The sequence below is a fragment of the Pan troglodytes genome, chromosome 21, assembly GCF_028858775.2.
Source record: "Pan troglodytes isolate AG18354 chromosome 21, NHGRI_mPanTro3-v2.0_pri, whole genome shotgun sequence".
NCBI lineage: Eukaryota > Metazoa > Chordata > Mammalia > Primates > Hominidae > Pan > Pan troglodytes.
In genome coordinates, this window is record NC_072419.2 from 69,353,070 (window position 1) to 69,378,932 (window position 25,863).

At 53.5% G+C, this 25,863-nt stretch overlaps 1 long non-coding RNA gene across 1 annotated transcript; it reads left to right on the plus strand.

The window, feature by feature from the left end:
• Positions 1-5,149: 5,149 nt before the first annotated feature.
• On the plus strand, positions 5,150-20,993 carry LOC134809155 (uncharacterized). Its single transcript, XR_010154164.1, has 6 exons — positions 5,150-5,342; positions 15,390-15,459; positions 16,636-16,780; positions 18,658-18,787; positions 19,941-20,302; positions 20,548-20,993. It is a non-coding gene; the product is annotated as an uncharacterized LOC134809155 (long non-coding RNA).
• Positions 20,994-25,863: the final 4,870 nt, after the last annotated feature.

Sequence of the window (25,863 nt, forward strand, 5' to 3'; positions counted from 1 at the left end):
GAGGCCACGCAGTCTGCTCAGAAGTACCTGCATGCAGTTTGATGCCCTGCTGCAGCAATCTTGAAATTCTTAGTAATTTTATCTTTGAATGCTCGCTTTGTAAGTGCAATCTAAGGATGGCGGCGTGAGCATGATTGAAGGAAGCTGGAGATGGTCAGGGTGCGAGTCCACTGCGGAGCCGTGGGTGCCAGTGGTTCGAGAGGCCACGCTTTCCCTTGACTCAGAGCTGGCCCCAAGTGCAGAAAGGAGGTGGCGTTGCTCTCAGATGCCCACACAACCAAGGACACATCCCCCCGTCTCCCTGGGACTCCCATGTGAGCTGGCCACCTGCACTGCAGATGAGGATGTGGAAGGAGAGAGAAAGACAGGAGACCGCGGCTTTTCCTTTCAGTCCTTCATACCCAACAGCAACCGAGAGGGCGTCCCGGCAGGGTATGAACGGCCAGCAGGACGCTGAGGCTGCGCGGCGTTTCCACCGTGCTGCAGGAACAAGATGCACATCGTGCAGGAGCCGCAGAGCACGCGTGCGGAGGTTTCGGTGGCTCTGCCCCGAAGTTAACGTGTGCGTGTGTGCCTTGACTTATATTTGCATTACTTAGAGTGACATTCAATAGCAAATGAAAGACAGCCGGCAAGTCAATAGAGAGAATGCGGAAGGAAGGAGAAGGCTTTGTTTGTGCCTCTGAGGGCACTTGTCCTCCTGCATTTGCATCTTGCACTGTGCAGATTTGCACCGTGCAGCCACCCGGGCCTCCTCGGGTCTGGGGCTCCATTTCCAGCACCCCCACCCAGCACTGTGGGCCCCTCCCCCACGCGCCTCCCCCACTTTGGTGGTGACAGTTGGGTGTGGAGGAACAATCGTCAGTGATGGGTGAACTAGCTGTGTTTCACGTGGCCTCCTCATCACTCTGCCAAGCCCCTGGGGCAGGCACGTTTCGGCTGCCATCGACTCTAGAATGTTCTCTGGTGTCTCCAGGGGGTGTGCAGAGCTGGTCCCTCCCAGCAAGGAGCTCTGCTCACAGGTTCACACCCCCTGCCCTGTTCTCCAAGATGGGAATGTCAGATGAGAGCCCCAGAGAAGAATCAGCCGCTGGGGGTCGGGGAGGTGTTGGACTCTCTTGAAACAAAGGAGGCCCGAGCCTGGGGTCACAGGGCTGGGGGTGGGGTGGGAGGGGGTGGGCAGTGACCTGAGAACGGGAAGGGAGGTGGAGGTCTCGGGTCACGGGTGATGGATGATGGAGGAACAGGCCCAGGAGGCCCTGCTTGCTGGAGGCTTCTTTCCTCTTGCGTGGTCACCCTGTGGGGCCTCTCAAACTCACAGGGTTTGGCCGTAGGGAAGTGCAGGGGTGGCCTGGGAGGCTACAGGCTCTGGGACAGCCTGGCTCACACAGGAGATGGGATGGCGCTGAGAGGAGACCCCGGGGCGCCCAGCGTCTCAGGCTATAAGGAGCAGCCACTCATTCAGACACCCGATGGGGAAATGCTGCATTCTTATTTATGGTGTTTAATAATCACAGCACAATCATTGCGGGCCACAGGGCAGAAAGTGCTAATGTAGTTTAAAAACAGTACATTTGAATCTGGACACTGGCAAGAAAATAGGCAAAATAAATACTTTTGTCCATCCCTCCCTACCCTCTTTTGGTGACTTGGGGTGGCCTGGGTCGGTGCTCAGCCCAGGGTCCCACGGCCAGAGCCAACCACGGCGCGCCTGGTCTCCTCCAGATAAACGCGCGCCCACGTCTCTGCTGGGCTTTGGAATTAGCTCAATACTCGTTCAGACGCAGAGTGCGTGTGCCCTGCCAGGACAGACGTCATTGCTGTGCGGTGCTTGAGTGCCATCAATAAGCCACAGAAGAGAAATCCGGAAACAAGGGACGCGTGGCGTGATTCCGTGCCACGGCGTCAGGAGCGGCATGTAGCATCTTTTGGTTTGAGAGTAAAATTCCACAATCAGAAATGAAATCCGAGCAAAGAAGCAAAGCGCACAGAGGCTGGAGACGCTAAAGCATCCAGGCAGGACCCCGCCAGGTGGGCAGGCAGAGGCCTGTGCACAGGCAGACAGTGTGCCCGTGAGCAGGACGCGCATGCAGGGTCACGGGTCAGCCACCCGCAGGACACGCATGCAAGGTCACGGGTCAGCCACCAGCAGGACACGCGTGCAGGGTCACGGGTCAGCCACCAGCAGGACACGCATGCAGGGTCACGGGTCACCCACCCGCAGGACACGCATGCAGGGTCACGGGTCAGCCACCCGCAGGACACGCATGCAGGGTCACGGGTCAGCCACCCGCAGGACACGCATGCAGGATCACGGGTCACCCACCCGCAGGACACGCATGCAGGGTCACGGGTCAGCCACCCGCAGGACATGCATGCAGGGTCACGGGTCACCCACGCGCAGGACACGCATGCAGGGTCACGGGTCAGCCACCCGCAGGACACGCATGCAGGGTCACGGGTCACCCACCCACAGGACACGCATGCAGGGTCACGGGTCAGCCACCAGCAGGACATGCACACCCATGTGTGCACATGGGTAGGTGTGCTGGACCCACACATGTTGTGCCATCAGCCCATCCTTGTCCCTGGAGAAAGGGCTATTGGCCGTCGTGACGGGGAGCCTCTCAGCTGCGACCGGGCCCTGGGAGCCATGGAGTCTTCTGGCCGCCTCTCCTGGCCACCAACCAGGAACCCCAGGCCGCAGGCCCACGGTTGCATCTGCTGTGCCATCCTGTGGACAAATGGACGATCCAATCCAGACGGCTTTCTCAGAGGCATCTCAGCACATGGGCCCAGCCAGAACCTCGAGGGCTTCTGTCCCTGGAGGGCAGGGCAGAGCGGGAGGACACAGGGACACAGAGAAGGTGTCAGCTGGCTGAGGGCAGGGCAGAGCAGGAGGACACGGGGACACAGAGAAGATGGCAGCTGGCTGAGGGCAGGGCAGAGCAGGAGGACACGGGGACACAGAGAAGGTGGCAGCTGGCTGAGGGCAGGGCAGAGCGGGAGGACACGGGGACACAGAGAAGGTGGCAGCTGACTCGGCGGGAGCGGAAGGTGCTGCTTTCTTCGAGGTCCCCCTCTTTGCGGCTCACCCTTCTCCCTCTATGGCCCCCTTAACCCCAACCCCCCTCGGCCGCCTCTCTGAGTAAAGGACAGGCCAGCGCCGAGCAGGTATGTGCCCTGCCAGGGTCCCCCGCACACCTGGATCTTCTAGGCTGGGGAGTAGTGGAAGGATCTGCGGGGCTCTCGAAGCCATCTGGGAGGAGCGTCAATGACCAGAGGAAGGAACAAGGGTGTCGGGTGGGATTGGGCAATTCCCTGGGTCATCTCAGAACCACGAGCTTGTCTTCCTGGGTTACGGGGTCCTGAGCTTGGCCGAAAAGGGACAAACGAAGGGCCGGGTGTGATGACCCTGCATAGGTTTGACAGCCCTGTGTCCTTCCAAATCAAGTGAGTGGGTCTGGGTCCCCGGCCCCCTCCAGCCTGGGGTCCAAGCCTCCCTGGTCTCCTCGGGCAGAGTCAGCCTCTCTGCTCCAGTGCCGTCAGTTGTCACCTACGCGGGTAAAACGCCAGGAGAGGCTGGACCCCCAGCTCACCGGCCTGTGGCCCGGGCATCCTGGGCTTGCAGAGGGAGGGCCGAGGGTGGTAACTAGGAGGAGTGGCTCTGAGCCGGGGAGGGAACACGGCCAGAGGGGGACGAAGGCCACGGAGCACCGCGGGAGCCCCGCCGTCTGCGCAGGGTTCAGCCTTCCAGCCTCGACGTGGGAAGTCTCTCCATCTGTTCAGGTTTTCTTTGGGTCTTTTTTCCAGCCATGTTTTGCAGTTTGCAGCATACAAGTCTCACACTTCCCTTGCGAAATTATTCCTAAGTAGCTTATTCTTTCTGATGCTATTTGACCAGGACGCTTTCTGCATTTCATCTTGGGGTGTTCACTGTCCGTGCAGAAATACCCTACGCCCCGTGATCTTGTTAAACTCCTTCGATCATCTTATCAGGTTTTACTTCATTTTATTTTATCTTTGTAGATTCCTTAGGCCATTCCACCTACGGCGTGAGGCGTAGTTCTACGTCTTTTTTGCTAATCCCGGTGATTTGAGTTCCATGTTCTTGCCTCACTGCCCTGGCTGGAACCCGCTGTGCAGTGTGGGAGGAGCAGGAGGGGAGGGTCCCCTTGACTTACTCCCTGCCGTGGGGAGACGGTCAGGCTTTCCCCAGGAAGCGTGCTGTAGGTTTCCATAGATTCCATTACTAGGTTGAGGAGGTTCACTCTCATTTCTGGTTTGTTGAAAGTTTTTTTTTAATTATAAATGGGTGTTAGATTTTGTCAAATGGATTTTCTGTATCAATTGGGATGATCATGTGGCTTTTGTCCTTTATTTTATTAATATGATTTATTACATTAATTGAGTTCTGGCTGTTAAACCAATCTTTCAGTCCTGGGAAATATCCCACTTGATCATGGTGTACAGTATTATCTTTTTAAAATAAATTGTTGGATTTGGCCAGGCACGGTGGCTCATGCCTGTAATCCCAGCCCTTTGGGAGGCCAAGGTGGGAGGATGGCTTGAGCCCGGGAGGTCGAGGCTGCAGTGAGCCGAGATCGTGCCATTGCCTGGGTGACAGAGTGAGACCCTGTTTCGAAATAAATAAATAAATAGTCGAATTCGGTTTGCTAAGTTAAAAAAATTAAGTAAGTGTCCAGCTCAGCAGCATTAATTACATTCACGATGTTGTGTCACCATCACCACTAGCTACATCCCCAACTCATCAAACAGAAACCCTGTCTCCATGAATAACAACTACCCATTCCTCTCCACCCCCAGCCTCTCTTAACCTCGAATCTACTTTCTGTCTGTGAATTAGGCTCTTCTAGATATCTGATGCAAGTAGAATCATACAACATTTGTCCTTTTGTTTCTGGCTTATGTCACTCAGCACAGTGCTTCCGAGGTCGCTCAGCACGGGGCTTCCGAGGTCGCTCAGCACGGGGCTTCCGGGGTCGCTCAGCGCGGGGCTTCCGGGGTCGCTCAGCACGGGGCTTCCGGGGTCGCTCAGCACGGGGCTTCCGGGGTCGCTCAGCACGGGGCTTCCGAGGTCGCTCAGCACGGTGCTTCCGAGGTCGCTCAGCACGGGGCTTCCGAGGTCACTCAGCACGGGGCTTCCGAGGTCACGCAGCACAGCGCTTCCAAAGTTATTTACCCGGTAGCGAGTGTCAGACTTGCTTCATTTTTCTGGCTGAATCATATTCCCATGGGTGGATGGACCACATTTTGTCCTCCATTCATCTGCTGGGGGCAACTGTGCTGTTTCCACCTTTCAGCCATTGTGAATAACGCTGGTATGGGAGCCTAAGTGTCTGTTTGGGTGCTTGTATGGGAGCCTAAGTGTCTGTTTGGGTGCTTGTCTTCATTCTTCCGGACATACCCTTGGGAGTGGAATTGCTGGATCGTAAGGTAGTTCGGTGTTCCACTATTTGAGGAGCTGCCAAATTGTCTCCCACGGTGGCTGCTCCATTTTACATTCTCACCATCAATTCCAACTTCTCCACATCCTCTCCAAGGCTTGTTATTTTATTTTTATTTATTTATTTATTTGAGACAGGGTCTCACTCTGTTGCCCAGGCTGGAGTGCAGTGGTCCAATCTCAGCTCACTGCAACCTCCACCTCCCGGGTTCAAGCGATTCTTCTGCCTTAGCCTCTCGAGTAGCTGGGATTACAAGTGCATGCCACCACACCCAACTAATTTTTTGTTTTTTGGAGAGCAGCCGTCCTATCGCATGTGAGGTGGTGTCTCTGTGGTTTTGATTCACATTTCCCTAGTGACCAGTGAGTGCTGTTGAGCATCTTTTCATGTGCTTATTGGCCATTTTATATCTTATTTGGAGAAACATCTATTCGAGTCCTTTGCCTATTTTTAAATGGAATTTTTTTTGTTGTTGAATTGTAGCAGTTCTTTATAAATCCTGGGTATTAAAACCCTTATCAGATATATGATTTGCAAATATTTTCTCCCACTCTGTGGTTGACGTTTCACTTTCTTTCTTTCTTTTTTTTTTTTCTTTTTTGGGAAGGAGTCTCGCTCTGTCACCCAGGCTGGAGTGCAGTGGCGGGATCTCGGCTCACCGCAAGCTCCGCCTCCCGGGTTCGCGCCATTCTTCTGTCTCAGCCTCCCGAGTAGCTGGGACCACAGGCGCCCGCCACCGCGCCCGGCTAATTTTTTGTATTTTTAGTAGAGACGGGGTTCCACTGTGTTAGCCAGGATGGTCTCGATCTCCTGACCTCGTGATCCGCCCGCCTCGGCCTCCCAAAGTGCTGGGATGACAGGCGTGAGCCACTACGCCCGGCTGACGTTTCACTTTCTTGATAGTGTCTTTTAATGCATAACAACTTTAATTTTGATGAATCCAATTTATCTGTTTTCTGTTAAAACATTTTTTTTTTTTTTGAGACAGAGTCTCAATCTGTCCCCCAGGCTGGAGTGCAGTGGTGCGATCCTGGCTCACTACAACCTTCGCCTCCTAGGTTCAAGCGATTCTCCTGCCTCAGCCTCTAGAGTAGCTGGGATTACAGGTACCCACTATCATGCCTGGCTAATTTTTTTATTTTTAGTGGAGACAGGGTTTTGCCATGTTGGCCAGGCTGGTCTTGAACTCGTGACCTCAGGTGATCCTCCTGCCTCAGCCTCCCAAAGTGCTGGGATTACAGGCGTGAGCCACCACGCCTGGCCCTGTCTTTTTTCTTTTGTTGCCTATGCTTTCTGTGCCATTTACCATTGCCATGTCGAAGGTCGTGATAATTTGCCCCTATGTTTTCTTCTAAGCGTTTTATAGTTTTAGCTCTTACATTTAGGTCTTTCATCCATTTCATGTTAATTTTTGTATATGTTGTAAGATAAATGTCCAACTTCATTGTTTTGCATGTGTAAATACCTTTTTCCCAGCATCGTTTGTTGAGGAGGCTGCCCTTTCCTCACTGGTGTTGGTCCCTTATTGAAAGTCAATGGACCATGTATATGGGGGTTCATATGGGGGTTCTCAGTTCTACTCCACTGGCCTCTACGTCCATCCTTTTGCCAGCAGCACATTATCTTGATGACTGTAGCTTTATGAGTAAGTTTTGAAATCAGAAAATGTGAGTTCTCCAAGTTTGTTCTTCGTTTTCAAGATCCTTTGGGCTATTTAGGGTTCCGGAAGTTCTATATGAATTTTAGGATAAAGGTTTTCAATTTTTGCAAAAATTGCTGTTGGGATTTTGATAAGGATGACGTTGAATCTGTGGATTGTTTTGAGTAGTACTCTCATCTTAACAACAGTAAGTCCTCCGGTCTGTGAACATGGGTGACTTTCCGTCTATTTGTGTCTTCTTAATTTCTTTCATCAACGTCTTGTAGTTTTCAGCATACAAGTCTTTTTCCTCCTGGGTTGAATTTATTCCTAAGCATCTGATTCGTTTCGATGCTATCGTAAGTGGGGTTCTTTTCTTTTCGGATTGCTCATTGCTAGTGTCCAGCTGATTTCTAAGTAATGATTTTGTACCCTGAATCTTTGCTGAGTTCATTTATTAGGTTTAACAGGTTTTTTTTTTAATGGTTCTCTGGGCTTTTCTACATGGTGCATATCATCTGCAAATATGTGCCATTTTAGTTCTTCCTTTCAAACTTGGATACCTTTTGTTCCTTTTTCTTGCCTAATTGCTCTGGTTAAAACTCCCAGTATTGTGTTGAATAGAAGTGGCAAAAGCAGGCCTCCTTGTCTTTTTCCTGATCTTGGCGAGAAGCTTTCAGTCTCGTACCATTGACTGTAATGTCAGTTGTGGGTTTTTCATAGATGACTTGATTTACTAAATTTTACTAAGGATATTTTGGTTTACGTTCATGAGGGATAATATCTTATAGTCTGTTCGTGTCTTTGCCTGGCTTTGATACCAGAGTAATTCTGGTTTCATAGAATGAATTAGAAAGTGTTTCCTCATCCTCTATCTTCTGAGGATTTTGTGTGAGATTGCTGTTATTTCTTCTGTAAATATGTGATGGAGTTTACTAGTGAAGCCAGTGCTACTTGGGCATTAATTTCTTTACTTGTTGTGGATGTCTTCAGGTTTTCTCTTTCTTCCTGAACTCATTTTGGTAATTTGTGTCTTTCTAGGAATTTGTCCATTTCATCTAAGTTGTCAAATGGTTGGCATAAAAAGGTTCATAATGCTCCTTTATAATCCTTTTAATTTCAATAGGATCAGTAGCAGTGTTCTCTCTTTTATTCCTGATTTTAGTAATTTGTGTCTTCTCTCTTTTTTTCATGGGCATTCTTGCTAAACATTTATCCATTTTGTTGATTTTTTTCAAAAAATCAAGTTTGGTGCCGCTGTTTTTCTGTATCGGCTTTCTGTTTTCTGCTGCACTGCTGTTCATTCTGGTCTTTCATATTCTCTTCCTTCTGCTTGGTTGGGGTTGGATTTGTTCTTCTTTTTCTAGTTTCTTTTGGTGGAAGATTATATTATTGATTATATTATTGATATAATATGATTATATTATTGACCTTTTTGCCTTTGAAATACGGGTGTTTGAAGTTATGAATTTCCTGCTTTAGCTAGATCTCGTGCGTTTTGGTATGTTGTGGTTTTGTTTTTGTAAGTTCAAATTATTTTCTAATTTTCTTTTTTGTGATTTCTTTTTTGACTCATGGGTTATTTAGAAATGTGTTGTTTAGCTCTCAAATATCAACTTGTTTCTCCAGTTTATTTTTATTTTTATTTTTATTTTTTGAAATGGAGCCTGGCTCTGTTGCCCAGGCTGAATGAAATGCAGTGGTGTGATCTCAGCTCACTGTAACCTCTGCCTCTCAGGTTCAAGTGATTCTCCTGCCTTAGCCTCCCGTGCAGCTGGGATTACAGGCACATGCCATGATGCGCAGCTAATTTTTGTATTTTTAGTAGAGATGGGGTTTCACCATGTTGGCCAGGCCAGTCTCGAACTCCTGACCTCAGGTGATCCACCCACCTTGGCCTCCCAAAGCACTAGGATTACAGGCACGAGCCACCGTGCCTGGCTATTTCTGTTCTTGATTTCTAATTTAATTCCATTGTGTTAGAGAACATACCTTGTATGATTTAAATACTTTTAAATGCGTGAGACTTGCTCTGGGTCTAGCCTACGGGCTCTCCTGAAAAGTGTGGCGCTGCTGCTGAGTGCTGTCATCATGGGGAGCGATCTATAAATAAGAGTTTGGGTAAGTTGGTTGACAGTGCTGTTAAAGTCTTCTGTGTCCTTACTGGTACTCTGTGTAGATGCTTTATTCGTTATGGAGAATGGGTATTGCAATCTCTCATGATAATTATGGAATAATATATTTCTCTTTTCGGTTCTGTCCCATTTTACTTCATATATTTTGGAGTTCTCTTGTTAGGCATGTATATACATTTATGTCTTTCTGTCAATATTGACCCTTTTATCCTTATAAAATGTCCTCTGTCTCTAGTATTTTTTTCCTTAAAGTCTATTTTGTCAGATGGAATATCTGTGTTCCTCCTCTGTTGCAATTGTTATTCGCATCATGTGTATTTTTCTGTCCTTTTGCTTTCAGTGTATTTGCATCTTGAAATTTAAAGCATGTCTCTTATAGATGGCATGCAGTTGGGCCTGGAGTAGTTTATCCAGTCCAATAATTTCTGCCACCTGACAGTGTCGTCGTAGGTTTAGTGGCATTTTTGTCTCTGACGTTTTGTTCCTTGCTTTCTACATGTCTCGTGTCTTTTTTGTTTCTGTTCCTCCTTTACTGCCTTCTTTTGTGTTAAGCAAATATATCTCAGTTACCCTGTTAGCTAATTCCACTGCCGATTGTGTTCATTGTTAACCACATTTTGAGTTATGTTCTTAGTGATTCTCCAGGAAACCAGTATATATCTTAATGTATTACAATCTACATCAGGTGAGTACTGACTTAATTCCAGTAAAATGTCACCTCTGATCCAGGACAGAGCCGTTCCCGCCTGAATTGTGACTGCACACCCAGTTTGTCCCTGTGTCCCTCTAGCCTGAGGGTGGCGTTGGCTTCCTGTAGTTGAGACTATCCGAGTTGCTCCTCATCCCCGTGGGGACCTTCTCACACCTCTTCAACCGGCATCCCATATCGAACCCCTGGGTATGGGCTGTTTTCTCCCACGGACTCCAATGGGTGCAGGCATCTCCACCTGCTGTGGCCCTGACCCTCCCCTTCCTCTCGATGTTCATGGGGCATTTAGGGGCTTCGTCTGGGGATGGATTAAAGGGCCTGGGCTCCTGGGGAGGAGCTCCCCTGTTCTCCCGGTCTTTCCTCGGTCTCCCCCTCCCCTCACCCTTTGTGGATTTTCCTGGAGGATTTTACTTTATTAAATGTTCATGAGCAGATATTCTGCTGCCAGGAAAGAAAAGCAATGACCAGAGATTTGGCTGTGAAAAAAAGAAAATGGAGGGGTTGGGACACCATATCATTCATAGGACCCCTTCATTCCAAAGCTCAGCGTTGGGCTGAGGCCTGGGCGGAGGGCAATGGAGAGGTGCAGCGTGGGGGCTGAGTGCGGCTTGGCTGGGTCCCCACCGGTGGCCACGGCACCTGCAAGGCCACAGGGACCCCATGTGGGGAATCCATGGGCCTCTGTCGTGAACTGCAGTCAGGGACCCTGAAGGGCTTGGGCAGCTGGGGTGCTCTCTGCTTCTGCTGCACGCCTGGCTGGTGCCTGAGCAGCTCTGCGATGCGCATCATGGTCGGGGCTGTTTTGGGGGCCGTTGCCAACACCAGCAGCGTCGTGGCTCCACAGCAGCAAGGCTTCCTGAAGGAAGAAGCGGGCTTCGCAGTATAGTTCGAGTCGGGCTCTGTTTCTTTCCATCCCAAACACATAGAGACGACCAAGGCCCTGATCCCAAAAGAAGAACTCAGGCTGCCGGCGATCCTGGGGACAACGATGTGAACTCAGGGACAGGCGCAGTCTCTGGACCAGGCCGGGTCGTGGTGCACACACTCGATCTCTGCAGCGTTTTCCACGTGGGCACTGCGGACCGGGAATGCCAGGGGAACGCGGGCACTGCGGACCGGGAATGTCAGGGGAACGCGGGCACTGCCGACCGGGAATGCCAGGGGAACGCGGGCACTGTGGACCGGGAATGTCAGGGGAACGCGGGCACGGCTGACCGGGAATGTCGGGATCGTGGGCACGGCCGACCGGGAATGTCAGGGGATCGTGGGCACGGCCAACTGGGAATGTCAGGGCAAGAGGGAAGTTGTTTGCTAGCTTGTCATATGTTTAGCTAATTATTTAATTTCCCTAATTTAAAGTTTCACCGGATTAACATCAAAACAACAATCTTGTGATTGCAGCATCATAAAGCAATAATGTAATTAACCTGTTTAGGGTAACTTACTAACTTGGCTGATTGCAAGGCATGGGGTCTGGGGGCACCACACTTGAGGTGGTGGGGGCGCTTGTCAGGCCCAGGCTCCTGGCCTCAGCAGCGGCGCCCAGCTCCCGGTGCACAGGGCTCCCAGGCCCCGGTGAGGATCAGGCCACTGTGCCACCTCAGGGAGTGGGTGCCGGCCTCACCCCCAGGGCTGGGGCTCTCACTCAGGCTGCGGGCAGGCATCTCCTTGGCCCAGAAGCTCTGACCTTGGCCACAGTTGGGTTTTGAGCACGCAGCCCAGCAGAAATGCCGTTCCGAAGCCGTGCAGGCTGTGCAGGCCGGGACACCCTGCTAACCAGGAGTGGAATTGAGAACAGGATTTCTCTACACCACGAGTTCCTCCCAGAACTCTGGAACAGATTCCAATGTTGTTTGAAAAGTTACCAAACCCTGTTTGATCAGCATCCGTTGCTGAGAGAGCAGCTTTCTCTCTTCCCCTTTTCCTCCTCCCCTCTCCCACCTCAGCTTCCACAGAGGTGGCGTGCATGGCAGGAACCCTCTGTCCTATCGGAGCCTGGAGACCCTGGGTCCTTCCCTTCAGAAATCCCTGCCATCTGGTTTTGAGACTGGCTTTGGGGGACAGTGGCCCTGGTGGGGATTCGGGCATGAAAGGCCCCCTGTTGAGGTCGAGCCTGGCAGCATGGGGGGACTCGCTCGTCTTCGTGGTGGGCCTCACAGACACAGCCATCTGGGCACACAAGAGCATTCTGGTCGTGCATGTGTGCAAATGAGAACCGTGTGCTTCAGAAACAGACTGGAGCGTGTGGGGACGGACGGGAACTCACACACACGTGAGCTGCCCCAGGCCCAGCAGACACTGAACGTGAGGTGGCTTGCTACAGCCAGTGGGCAGAAGGGGCAGGTTTTGGTGTTGGGAACCCAGTCCCCGAGCCCGAGAAACTGCCCACAAACCTCCTGCTGTTCTTTGAAGTGAGGGGTTCATTTTGCGTGGAGCCCGGAGCACAAAGCAGGCCCCATACCACCAGGCAAAGCCCACCTGGCTCACCTGCTCCCTAGCCCCGAGATGGTTTCAGGATGAGCCAGTGTGGTCAATTTGGAGAAAAATCATAAAACCAATTCAAGCCTGGCTGCCCAGGTTTTGGGATCCACCAACTGGGCCGCTTTTTCTCAATTTTAGCCACATTACCCTCGTTCGAGGAAGTACTTCCCATGAGCTTGTGCTATGGTGTGAATGTTTGTGTCCCTCCAAAATTCACATTGAAACATCATCCCCAGTGCCATAGTATGGAGCCTTCGGGAGGTCAGTAGGCCGGGAAGGCTCTGCCCTCACCAATAGATTAGTGCCAGTAGATACAAGGGCGGGAGGGATGAGTCCGTTTCTTCTCTCCCTTCTGCCATGTGAGGACACAGCGCCGCTCCCCTCCAGAGGACACGGCAGCAAGGCACCGTCGCAGAAGCCAGGAGCCGCCATCCCCAGACTCGAGGCTGCAGTGCCTTGGTCTTGCACTTCCTGGCTTCCAGAACTGCGTGAAATACATTTCAATGCTTTATAAATGACCCAATCACAGGTGTTCTGTTACAGCAGCACAAACACACTAAGACAGCTTGGTAGAATTTTCTAGAAGCTATCTGCTGATTAAACAATGGGGAAAAGGTGGAGTCTGAGAGGGAGTAGTGTGTGAAGAGGCCCTGCTGGGAGAGGTTTTGGGAATCTGTGGGCGGCTTTATAGTTCTAGGCACTTTCATTTTCCTCTTGGGGGTCGGTTTGGTCTGGGTTCCCCCAAGGCCAACTCTGACCTAATGGGGGTTGGGTTTATCTGAGAGGTGATTGCAGGAGGAGAGGGATGGAGGAAAACAGTGCCCAGGCTGGGACAAAGGGGGCTCGGCTCTACCGGCATTTATCCACCATCCCATCTCCCGGTGCGTTGATGCCCTGGGGAGCTCACCCCCAGGCAGAAGAGTGCAGGTGCCTGGTGTGTTCGTGAAGCATCCTCAGAACCTGGGGGGGTGTCTAGGGTCCTCAGGACCTGGCATGGAGGGGGGTGTCTAGGGTGAGCTGAAGGGCATGTACAGCATCTCCCTTTAGGAGGAGGAAGCACCTGCCATCCAGCAACCCGCCGTGAGCGCCGTACTGCACAGTCCTCCCTCACCTCTCCGAGGACAGACTCTCCTGCAACTGAGGAGCTGGATGTCTGCCTTTTCTTACATTCTACATCTACCCTCCCTTTCTGAGTGGTGTCAGATCCTCGGCTTGGGAAGAAAATGCAGGCTGTGGTCTCTCAGACAGCTCTTCATGGTGACACATTTGCTCGGCACCTGCTGTGTCCCCAGATCTATGCCAGTTGCCTGGGGTCAGAGGGCAGGTGCACGATTTGGGTCCAATTTTTCCCAGCGGGTCATATGTGGATCTGGGGCAAGAACCACCACCCAAGAGGACGCTACTGGCATGCAGCCCTGAGCATTTTTCTGTTTTTCTTTCTCAGCTTTACATGTTCAGGGTGTAGTCAGATTGCTGTGTGCAACTGCAGTTCACTTTCAAAGCTGTGTATCTGTTTTGCGAATGTGCCGCCGTTTCTTTACCTGCTCATTGGCTGGTTTTGTGGATGTGCTACCATCTCATTGGTCAGTTTTGTGAATGTGCCACCATCTATTTACCTGCTCATTGGTCGGTTTTGTGGATGTGCCACCGTCTCATTGGTTGGTGGCATTTGCGTGGTCCTCAGCTTTGGGTTGTTTTAGACTCAGCTTCCTGAACACTCTTGTCCGGGTCTCTCATCTTCTGAACACTCTTGTCCAGGTCTCACATCTTTCACTTCGGCTGTTCTATGGGTGTGTCATGCGTCTCATTGTTTGATGACTGAATCGCCATTATAATAGCATGAAGGTGCAGCTCACAAGCGTCCACACAGGCGAATTCACGCGGTGGCTCCAGCGGAATGTTGGCCTTGCAGAGTCTTGGCATCTCCGTGGCTTCCCATGAGCCTGTGAGAATGCTGGGCCTGTGATGGTGACAGCGAGTCTTCCCTGTCCTCAGGGGTGCGGCCTTCACCTTGGAAACATCATTTGTCCCCCTCTGTTTGGGTTCAAGTCAGGTTCAGTGACTCACTAGAAAGACAGACCTCAGAAACGCAGTTCCAGTCCCGATTATGGTTTATTAAAACAAAAAGACACGTTAAACTCAGTGAAGAGGAGACACTTGTGGAGCAGTCATGAGCGGCAGGCGTGAGCTGCTGGGACTGCTCTCCCGTGGAGCTGTATACACAGTGCTGTTTCTCCCAGCAGCCAGCCCGGGAGGCTCGCCTGAGCTTTGGTGGCCATGGTTTTTACTGGGGCTCAGTCATGTAGACTTGGAGTCCCTGTGTGGCTGACCCTAGTTACTCAGTCTCAAGCTGACCCTGTGTGGCCCCAACCTGAAATCCCATCATTTCCTTAGACTACCCAACGTGGCCCAAAGCCCCCAAAATACAATGTTCTAATGGCTCAGAATGGCTTCCCAGGTGCTCGTTAATTGCTGGACTTTTATTTGGAATGTGTGGGGTGTGGGCAGCCCAGGCCTGCTGAGCTCACCGTCACTGCACGCCCTCTGATGTGGCCTGGCTCCAGGCTGTTGGCAATCTGACCCTCACTCCTGGGGTTTCCACAACTGTGAGTTCCCTGGCGGGCCCCTGAGGGAAGTTCTGGAGAAGAAAGAGGAACACAGGATCAGCCTCAGGCTCTGGGATGAGAACTGGACCCCATTGTTTGGGCTTGGACAGCTGTCCAATTGCTCAGGACCTGGGTGCTGGGTGGGGGCCTCGTCAGCAAGTGTCCTGACTCCACGGGTGGAGGGATCTCACACTGCCCACCACAGTGGCAGCCTCAGAGTAAGCACGAGCCTCTTGCCCTCCATGCGTGTATAAACGACATGGCTGGTGGGTGCCTAGGCCCCCAGGGAGGCCCCTGGTATGAGGCCAGCAGAGGAGGCGGGTAGGGAGGAGCCCTCTCTCTTGCACTTAGGTCTCTGGAGTGACAGGGATGGCCCTGCCCCACTGACCCAGGCGTTCACCCCAGAGAAGCGTGCAGGCAGGTGAGAAGCTTGTTTGGACCTGAAGACCAGTCTGAGCGAGGAGAGTCTTGTGCAGACGGTTTATCCAGGAGGAGCCCGGGGAGAGGGGGGTGGGAAAAGCCACAGTTTTGGAGGTCAGCAAGGTCATGTGGGGGCAGACTCCTCCTCCTCCTCCTCTTCCTCCTCCTCCTCTTCCTCCTCCTCCTCTTCCTCCTCCTCCTCTTCCTCCTCCTCCTCTTCCTCCTCCTCCTCTTCCTCCTCCTCCTCTTCCTCCTCCTCCTCCTCCTCTTCCTCCTCCTCCTCTTCCTCCTCCTCCTCTTCCTCCTCTTCCTCTTCCTCCTCTTCCTCCTCCTCCTCCTCTTCATCCTTCTCCTCTTCCTCCTCCTCCTCTTCCTCCTCCTCCTCCTCTTCCTCCTCCTGCTCCTCTTCCTCCTCTTCCTCCTCCTCCTTCTCCTCCTCCTCTTCCTCCTCCTTCTCCTCCCCCTCTTCCTCCTCTTCCTCTTCCTCCTCCTCTTCCTCCTCTTCCTCTTCCTCCTCCTCTTCCTCCTCCTCTTCCTCCTCCTCCTCCTCCTTCTCCTCCTCCTCCTCCTTCTCCTCCTCCTCCTCCTCCTCTTCCTCCTCCTCCTCCTTCTCCTCTTCCTCCTCCTCTTCCTCCTCCTCCTTCTCCTCCTCTTCCTCCTCCTCCTCCTTCTCCTCTTCCTCCTCCTCTTCCTCCTCCTCCTTCTCCTCCTCTTCCTCCTCCTCTTCCTCCTCCTCCTCCTTCTCCTCCTCCTCCTCCTCTTCCTCTTCCTCCTCCTCTTCCTCCTCCTCCTCTTCCTCCTCCTCCTCTTCCTCCTCCTCCTCCTCCTCGTCTTCCTCCTCCTCATCATCTTCCTCCTTCTCCTCCTCTTCCTCTTCCTCCTCCTCCTCTTCCTCCTCCTCCTCCTCTTCCTCCTTCTCCTCTTCCTCCTCCTCCTCCTCTTCCTCCTCCTCCTCTTCCTCCTCCTCTTCCTCTTCCTCCTTGTCCTCTTCCTCCTTCTGCCAGGACCCTTCTTCCAGGACCCCTGAGAAGCGCATAGAATAGCGTCCAGGACTGTCTGCCCCAGGCACACTGACCACTGGCTCCACTCCCCTGGGCAAGGGTCGCCCCTGGGCTGCTGCCTCCCAGCAACACAGGCAGGACCCAGAAGCCTGGTAGAAAGTGACCATGTGTGGCAGGTACAAGAGGCAGAGTGCGGTCAACTTGAAGGGACAGGAAGCCTGCAGGCAGCGACCACTCTCTAGGCTGTGCTCAGAGGAGAGGCCAAGGGGACACAGGCACCAGGGCCGTGGGACACACCTGGGCTACCCCAGCTCCTATCAGGCAAGCACCTGGACCCTCACTGTGGAGGGGAGACTGTGGCCGCCGGGGCGGGGGTGACACAGGGACACCTGCTGGAGAGGGGAACCCAGGGCTGGCTCATCCACCGCAGCCATAAAACTTCAGCTTTTCCTGGATGGTCACTGTGCTTGGCCAGAGGTCACTGGTGGGACCAGACTCTGGCCAGGCTTTGAGACATACGTGCCTTTCCGTGTGGTAAGCCTGACCTTGGAAGGGGAGGCCAAGACCTCCACCCCCTCCCCTCCGCCCTGGCCTGCGCTGCTGGGAAGTGGATTTGGAGGCTCTGTTGCTCTCTGCACAGCCCCTCCTGGCCTGGCGGCCCTTACGGAGCCTGGGAGCAGAGGTGAGGCTGGCATGGGCACGAAATGTGGAAATGCTCCACGTCCCCAAGGCTTGCAGGGGAAGCGACCGATGTAGGTGTGTGGCCCTCAGGGACACCCCCGGGAAGGGAAGTGGCCGATGTAGGTGTGTGGCCCTCAGGGACACTCCCAGGAAGGGACTGGGCTGCAGAGGACCCGCTCAGGGAAGCCCGGCCCAGGGTAGGGCAGGTGCTGACCCTCTGCACCTCTGCCCATGGTGTTTCCCCCACCTGGAGTGCCCTGGCCAGTGGCTCAAATCCTCCATGGCCTCGAGCCTCCCCTTTAGGCTCCAATGCCGTGCTCCACACAGGGTGCTGTGTCCAGTGTCACTGAGTGAATGGGAGAGTACCTGAGGGATACCATCGAGGGGAGTCTCTGCTGGGCCCCACCTGCTCCCTCACCACACACTCCCCCAGACATTCCTCTATCGAGGGCAGTCTCCCCCAGGCCCTACACGCCCCCGCAGCCATTCCTCTATCGAGGGCAGTCTCCCCCGGGCCCCACACGCCCCCGCAGCCATTCCTCTATCGAGGGCAGTCTCCCCCGGGCCCCACACGCTCCCCTAGACATTCTTCTGGGCCCCGGGGCATCTGTGTGGCTGCTGGGACCCCCACAGGGGTGGCGGGTGTGGCTGCCCCTGAGAATCATGCTCTGTAGTGTCCCGCCCCTGGTGCAGAGAATCATGCTCTGTAGTGTCCTCCCCCCGGTGCAGAGAATCATGCTCTGTAGTGTCCCTCCCCAAGTGCAGAGGATCATGCTCTGTAGTGTCCTGCCCCCAGTGCAGAGAATCATGCTCTGTAGTGTCCTCCCCGGTGCAGAGAATCATGCTCTGTAGTGTCCCTCCCCCGGTGCAGAGAATCATGCTCTGTAGTGTCCTCCCCGGTGCAGAGAATCATGCTCTGTAGTGTCCTCCCCCCGGTGCAGAGAATCATGCTCTGTAGTGTCCTCCCCGGTGCAGAGAATCATGCTCTGTAGTGTCCTCCCCCTGGCGCAGAGAAACATGCTCTGTAGTGTCCCTCCCCCGGTGCAGAGAATCATGCTCTGTAGTGTCCTCCCTGGTGCAGAGAATCATGCTCTGTAGTGTCCTCCCCCCGGTGCAGAGAAACATGCTCTGTAGTGTCCCTCCCCCGGTGCAGAGAATCATGCTCTGTAGTGTCCTCCCTGGTGCAGAGAATCATGCTCTGTAGTGTCCTCCCCCCGGTGCAGGATCCGGAGGGGCTGCCAGGCCAGGCTCTCAGGGTAGGTCTGCGGATGCCCAGGTGCCTGCACACCTCTGAGGGCCCGTGGCAAGTGTAGAAAGCAAGCTCTGGGCAGGGCTGGCTGCTGCCAGCCTCCCACCTCCTTGGTTCCTCCCTTGTCCTGCAGGCTTGTCTCTTCCAGTCTTAACAATGCTGCTCTCAAAAGTCTGAAGCCATAGAATCCCTTCAAACAGCTGATTCCTCTGGAGAATCCAAAAACATAACTCAATTCCCGAAATTTAACTTTTTATACAACTTGCAGGACTTGATGTGGCATATGGAGCACTGACCGTCCGTGTGGCAGGACTCAGAGGACGCGGGCGACACAGTGCCCAGGACAGAGAGGCCACAGAGGAGCAAACGGGCAGGCTGAGGACAGTCAAAACCAAGGGGTGCCAGGCAGGGTGTGGGCTTCTCGGGCCCACAATGACGGGCCCTCCATCGGGATCCTGTGGGGCAGGCCAGGGGCAGGGGCAGGTGGCCTCATAAGCCCTTGAGGAAGGTGCAGGGGGAGTTGCTCCCACTCCATGGCTGGGGGACAAGGGGAATTGCATTTCCAAGGGGGCTGAGCCAAGCATCCTCAAAGGCGGCAGTTTTGGAGCGAGTTGGCACCATAAGCACAGAAGACAGCAAACGTTAGACCCTCTCCCAGCTGTGGCGGCCTGGAGGGAGCTCATGCCACCTCTTCTCGAAGGGAGCGCCCTATGACCTCCTCAAGTGAAAAGACAGAGGGCAGTGCTGGCAAGGGCACCCCAGACCGCCCCCACCACAGGCCGGGGAGATGCTGCAGGTGCCTACAGGACACTCAGCTTGGAGTCATGGGAGGTCACCGCCACCCGCCTGCGGGGCCTCCTGAGAACTGAGGCCAACAGAGCGCCCTGCATGCCCAGAAATGCAACATGCTCTCCCTTCCTTCCCCTGCAGGACCCCTCTTCAGTCACTCACTCCCTTCCTTCCCCTGCAGGACCCCTCTTCAGTCACTCATTTTGGGGCAATTGAAGCCTTTATTTGGAAAAGACATACCAAATTTCCTCAGCTGAGCAGATTTTTAAGTAGCAAATTATTATCAACCCGAGCTGGGAGGCCACGTCGTCTGTAGACCCTGTGAGGAGCTGGGAGGTCACTTCCCTTTCCTCTGGGTGGAAGGGGATGCCTGAGAGCCAGGGGCAGAGGAAGAGGCAGAAAGGAGGGAGGGGACAGGGAGAGAAACTGCAGGTGGACAGACAGGCAGGGCCTGGAGTCCTGGAGCTCAGAGGGGACAGGAGCCCACCCACAGGGACAGACCAACTCTGTCTTGTCTTTTTGCAAAATGCTCAAGCTCAAAGCCCGGCTGAGGCTGCTTTAAATTAGATGCTGCCTCAGCGGGTCCCTCTGGAGTTGATGGAAATCTAATTAGCCAGGCAGCCTGGCACAAATGTCCTAATTTCCTGACGCTGGGGGACGCGAGTGTCTCTTTGCTGCTGGGGTTCCCGGCCTCAGCCTGGCCTTTGCACTCTGCTTGTTTTCCAGGATGATGCCTATCAGAAACCCTAATTGTTTTTTCAGAAACAGCTAATTAATTAGGCTCAGCCTCTTGAAAGGCACTTAAAATACTAACGACTTGCTAAAAAAGGGCAGGACTTGAGAGCAAAGCCAAGGTCCAAAGTGCCCACCAGCGTGAGGGGTCTGCTGCCTCCCTGCGGGGAAGCCCTGGCAGAGCCCCTTGCTTTGCTGCTCACAGAGTCCAGGACATGAGAGCCGAGCCCATGCACCAGTGACTCACGCCCCGGCACAGATGAGCCCAGAGCCCGGAACAGAGGCCGTAGCAAGACCCCGGGAGCCCAGCCTCCCCCACCCCTCCAGCCCCGCTCTGGGCCCCAGGAGGCTGACCTCCATGGATGTCCCAGCAATCTGTCTCTGGCCTCTGGGTGGGTGTGGCCAATGGAGTCATCCGGGACACGGAGGTGGGAAGGGACTGGGCCCTCCTTATCAGTTCTGAGGGTCAGGGGCCCTACATCTGCTTGTCCCTGTTCTCGGCGCCAGGCTCACCTCATCCCCTGCCCCTTGTCAGAGCTCCTTCTTTGACCCTCCCCAGGGGTCCAGCTCACTTGTTTGTTAGTGACCTCATCACAGACAAGTTCTCAGCCCTCCCATGGGGCGGTCGGTCCTTCAGGCACTGGAAATACAGCAGTGGACACAGTGGTGGACCTCCTGGTATGTCCTCTGTTCGACTGAACAGTCGGGTTGCGGGGCCTCCAGGAGCTCTGTGAGCCCGTGCTCAGGTGCACACAACAGAAGTACTCCGCTGACGCCCACCCCTTTCACTCAGCTCTCGGTTCAGTCATCGCCAAGCAACTGAGAGCCTTTGTGAAGAGGCTTCCTGCCCTCATCATCTTCCACAGACACGCTCTTCTTCCTTAAGCCCAGGCATACACAGACACAGTGAATGCACACACAAAGACACACACCAGTGTGCACACCGCTCTGGAATCCACAGGTTCTATAAATATCTAGAAATGATATCTGAAAGTGCATTGTTATATGCGCTGGTCTGTGATGGTTACGGTGATGGTGATTCCTCCTTCCGGAGGATGGCGCGGCTGCGGCCAGAGGGAAATTAGGTGGCAGAGGCTTCGATGACCATTTACATTTTACGAGTACTTATTTTGAGTGTGTATTTGGAAAAATTAAATTTGTATATCAAGCCCATGACTTCACAGATATTTTTGCTTAGGTCAAAGGCTAAAACAGGTATTTAAATCAATCAATTCGTTTATTTAACTTAAAGAAAAATATGACGGGTTAAGGTTGGGCTTCCCCAGAAGTAGATCCCGAAGCAGGAATGGGAGGTGTCCCAGCGTGGCGGCGAGTTACTTCAAACTGGGTGGCTTTAAGTAACGAGGATTCATTCCATCTCCGTTCTGGAGCTGGACGTCTGAAAGCAAGCTCTGGGCAGGGCTGGCTCCCGTGGAGGCTCTGGGAGGGAGTGTGGTTTCTTCCTGGTCCCTTCCAGCTTCTGGTGGCTCCAGGCCTTCCTTGGTGTCCCCGGCTTGCGGCCGCATCACTCCAATCTCTGCCTCTGTTTTCCGTGGCGTTTTTCTCCAAATCTACCTGTCTCAGCTTCTCCATCTCTTATGAGGGCACCCTTCATGGGATTTGAGGCCCACTCTAATCCATGATCCTTACCCTAATTACATCTGCAAAGACCTTATTCCAAATAAGGCCACATGCTGTGGTTATGGGTGGACATGTTTGGGGGCCCTGTTCATCCTACTTAAGGAGGGAAAGTTGTTTATTTTGGAGGTGACTCTGAGAGCACACCAGCAGGTGAGTGGGAGGTGAGATGCCCAGTGACCAGGGCGGCCATCAGGCAGGCCACGGCCAGTCTTCTGGGCTCAGCCTCGCCAGGTCCTCAGCTGCCCAGGGCTTTCTCACCCAGGACCTGCCTGGAGACTGCTCCGGGGCCATCAAGTCCCCGGCATGTCAGCCCACCCTGGCCAGAAACAGCCTGGTCAAGGGGCACAGGGCTGTGGAGTCGGGGTGCCCAGGAAGGGGAGAACCAGCGGGGTCCATGGGCGAGGAGAGTCCAGCCTTGAAGATGGGGGTGTGAACCACACAGTCACGGTCTCAAAGGCACAGAGCTTTGAAAGCAAGGTAGTAGCTCCTCAAGCCCTCTGGGCACGCCCTGCCAGGGTTTGTGTGTGGAGTTAATAGGGGGCAGTTCCAGGAGCACACCAGAGGGGCCGGGGCAGCCGGAGGGGCCAGGGCAGTGGAGGGCTGGGCAGCTGGGGCCCAACCCCAGTGGGGACTGAGAGGCCTCGTGACTGCTGCCTCAGATCCACCTCTGAAGGGCGGGAAGCCTGGGCTCTCCCTGTCCCCCACAAACCAGGGCTGGGGTGTAGCTGGGGGGTGTGGAGTGAGGCTGGTGAGAGGTGCCCGACAGGAGAAGGGCCCCGGTCCAGCAGCTTTCCCTGATCAACCAAGGGGGATCTATTTTGTTTGTAAAAAGCTGATTATCATAGATAAATGTGTCTAATTAGTCTCATTTGCTGACACACAAGCCTTTAATTGCAAGTTGAATAATTAGACATATCTGCATATGTAAATGATACAGTTATACCCTATGTCAGTCTTTAACGTGATTCCTCCAGAGACAAATAATTCTATTTCAGGAGAGAATATGAGATATTAATTTACATAGACAAATAACTTTATTTAGAACCAGCAACTCTCGTGTTTGTTTACATAAAGTAATAACTCGAGAAATGGGAAAGATCGATGTTGCAGCAACATCTGGAGGCTCCTAACCTGCAGGGGAGTCCCTGGCAGCCTCCCACAGGGGCTGGGTCTTCCTCCGCCCTCCTGGGGCCCCAGTCCTGCTCCCACGTGGACAGCAGCTCTGGGCCTGGGGGTGGGCTAGGGCCCAGGCCATGGGGTCTCCCTCCCCTCTTCCCCCTCCACCCTCCCTCATGCCATGCTTCCTCCTCTGCCCCTTGTCCTCGCTGGGTGGCAGGATGGGTGAGATGCCCGGTGGCCCTGCAGGCCTGCAGCTGGCCCAGTGCATGTGGGTGTCCCCTCTCCATGGCTGTGCCCTGCATGCTGGCAGAGCTGCCAGGGGCAGCTTGGAGCAGGAGCAGCTGGAGCTTGGGTCCTGATTCAGGCAGTGCTACAGCCGGCTCCCTGCCAGGCCCTGGGTCAGCTGCCCACCTCCCCAGTGGGTGTCATGCTCAGCAGCCTCAGGACAGGGCTGGGGGGCTGGCTGGGGCCGCCTGCCTCTGTCAGGCCCCCGGCCTCCACTCTGGCTGAGTACATCGTCTCCTCTCTGAGCTGGGCAGGGCAGCCACTGGCGACCCCTGGCATCCTCCGGGTCTGACTGGCGGGGACAGGTCTGCGAAAGCATTTGGAGGCCTGACCTGGGAGGAGGAACGAGGGGCCAGCTGAGGGCGTCCCAGGCAGAGCCAGGCTTGCGGTGCCCAGGGTGCCCAGGGCACAGAGTGGCCCGGCCGCTCCCACACCCCTTCCCCCTTCCCTGGGTCCGTGGTCACATGGGTTTCGCTGGGAGGCAGAGCGTGAGGAATCTGGCTCTGGTGGAATGAGGACGGCTGCACTCCCTGCTTTGCAGAGGGCCCGCACAGCAGCCCGTCACCGTGGCAACCGGCTCCGTGATGCTGGCAGGAGCTGACATCGTCCCAATTCGCCCCTGTGGTCCCTTTTGGTCCCCCTCCCCTCGCCCGCCAGGAGCCGCTGTGGATCGAGTTGGCCAGCAGAGGGCAGCAGAGGGCTGGTCGCTGGCGGGGCCGGCGGGGCCGGTGGGGCCGGCAGTGGACGCCACACTTTGGGGTCTCCAGGCCCCCAAGTCTTCTGGGGAAAGCAGCAGACAGGCGACAGCCACAGGGATGGGGAGGCGCCATCACTACTGCAACCACTGGGGGTAGCCCTTGGCCCGTCTGGGGGCATTTCATCTTTGGCAGAGCTGAGGGGTCCAGCACGTGGGCCTCTAAGGACAAGGTCTCCCGCCCACCGCCCCCAGTGCTACTGTGACCGCGGCGGCGGCTCGGCCCCGCCTGCACTCCCAGGTTCTCACTCATGCAGTCACTCACTCATTCGCTCGCTCATTCACTCGCTCATTCACTCATTCATTCACTCGCTCATTCACTCATTCATTCACTCATTCACACACACTCATTTGTTCACTCATTCCTTCACTCAATCATTTACACACTCATTTGTTCACTCATTCATTCACATACTTATTTGTTCACTTATTCATTCCTTCATTCACTCATTCATTCACACATACTCATTTGTTCACTCATTTCCTTATTCACTCATTCATTCACACATGCACTCATTTGTTCACTCCTTTTTTCATTCATTCATTCACACATTTGTTCACTCATTCATTCACTTATTCACATACACTCACGCATTTGTTCAGTCGCTCATTCCTTCATTCACTCACTCATTCACACACACTCATTTGTTCACTCACCCATTCACACACACTCATTTGTACACTCACAATCATTTGTTTACTCACTCATTCACATTCACTCATTCATGCACACACTTACTGATTCATGCACACACTTATTTGTTCACTCACTCTTGTTCACTCATTCATTTCTTTCACTCACTCATTCACTCACACACATTCACTCATTCATGGACACACTCACTGATTCATACACACAATTGTTCACTCACTCATTTCATTCACTCGTTCACTCACACATTCATTCACACATTCATTTGATCAGTCATTCATTCATGCAATCATTTGTTCACTCATTCCTTCACTCATTCATTCACACACTCATTTGTTCACTCCTTTCTTCACTCATTCATTCACACACTCATTTGTTCACTCATTCCTTCACTCAATCATTCACACACTCATTTGTTCACTCACTCATTCCTTCATTCACTCATTCACACACTCATTTGTTCACTCGCTCATTCAATCATTCATTCACACACACTCATTTGTTTACTCACTCATTTGTTCACCCAGTCATTCCTTTAGTCACTCATTCATTCACACACACTTGTTTGCTCACTCATTCCTTCACACACTTGCACTCACTTGTTCACTCACTCATCCACACACATTCATTAATTTATTTACACACACTCACTCACTCATTTGTTCACTCAGTCACTCCTTTGTACACAGGGAAAGAGTAAGGTACCTTTCCCTCCTGTTCAGCTACTGCCAGAAGCAGTGTCCAGTTCTCCTGGTCTAAGCAGGACTCAAGGTCCTGCAGCAGCTCAGCAGCCCCTGGAGCTGCAGCGTCTCCTTTGTTCTCTCTGAAGGGGGCATGCCTTGGCCCCAACATTCTTGTCCTTCATTTTTTGAAGTTTCTTCCCCCTCTCTCCTGGCTAATCTCATATCTTAACTAACTACCAATATAAGACAAAATACTTCTGTGACTTTCTTTCCAATTCAAGAAATCCATCTGGTGAGAAGAGAAAAAAATGCAAGAAGAGAAGAGGCAATGCCGCACCCCAAACCCTGTCAGTCACTCACACTGAGAACATTTTCACGAGGCGTTAATGGGTGATGTTTGAATTCTGGTTGCCAGCACAGATCAGGGCAAAGCTCTTGTAAAACTCTATTAAAGTCTGTGGATCCAGCTGAGACACAGGGCTGGGAAACAAAGTTAACTGTCCTCCTTCCTGAGTGGCTTGTGGTTCAGGAAACACCCCCAAGCCCCTGCCTTGGGGGATCTGTGGGTGAGAGGGAAGCATATTTGGATACAGCTTCAAGAGAGAGGTCCGACTGCTCTGTGTGTACACATGTGTGTGGATTGCCCTGTGTGCACCAGCTCTGTGAGTGCCTGCATGGGAGTGTGTACACACCTGTGCTCTGTGTGCATCCTCAAACACACCACACCAACAGGGGCCTGGCATTGCCTCCCTACGGTGCTCATGGTGAAGTCCTCGGACTCCAAGCCCCTCTTCTGTGCCAGCAGTGACCAGGCTGTGG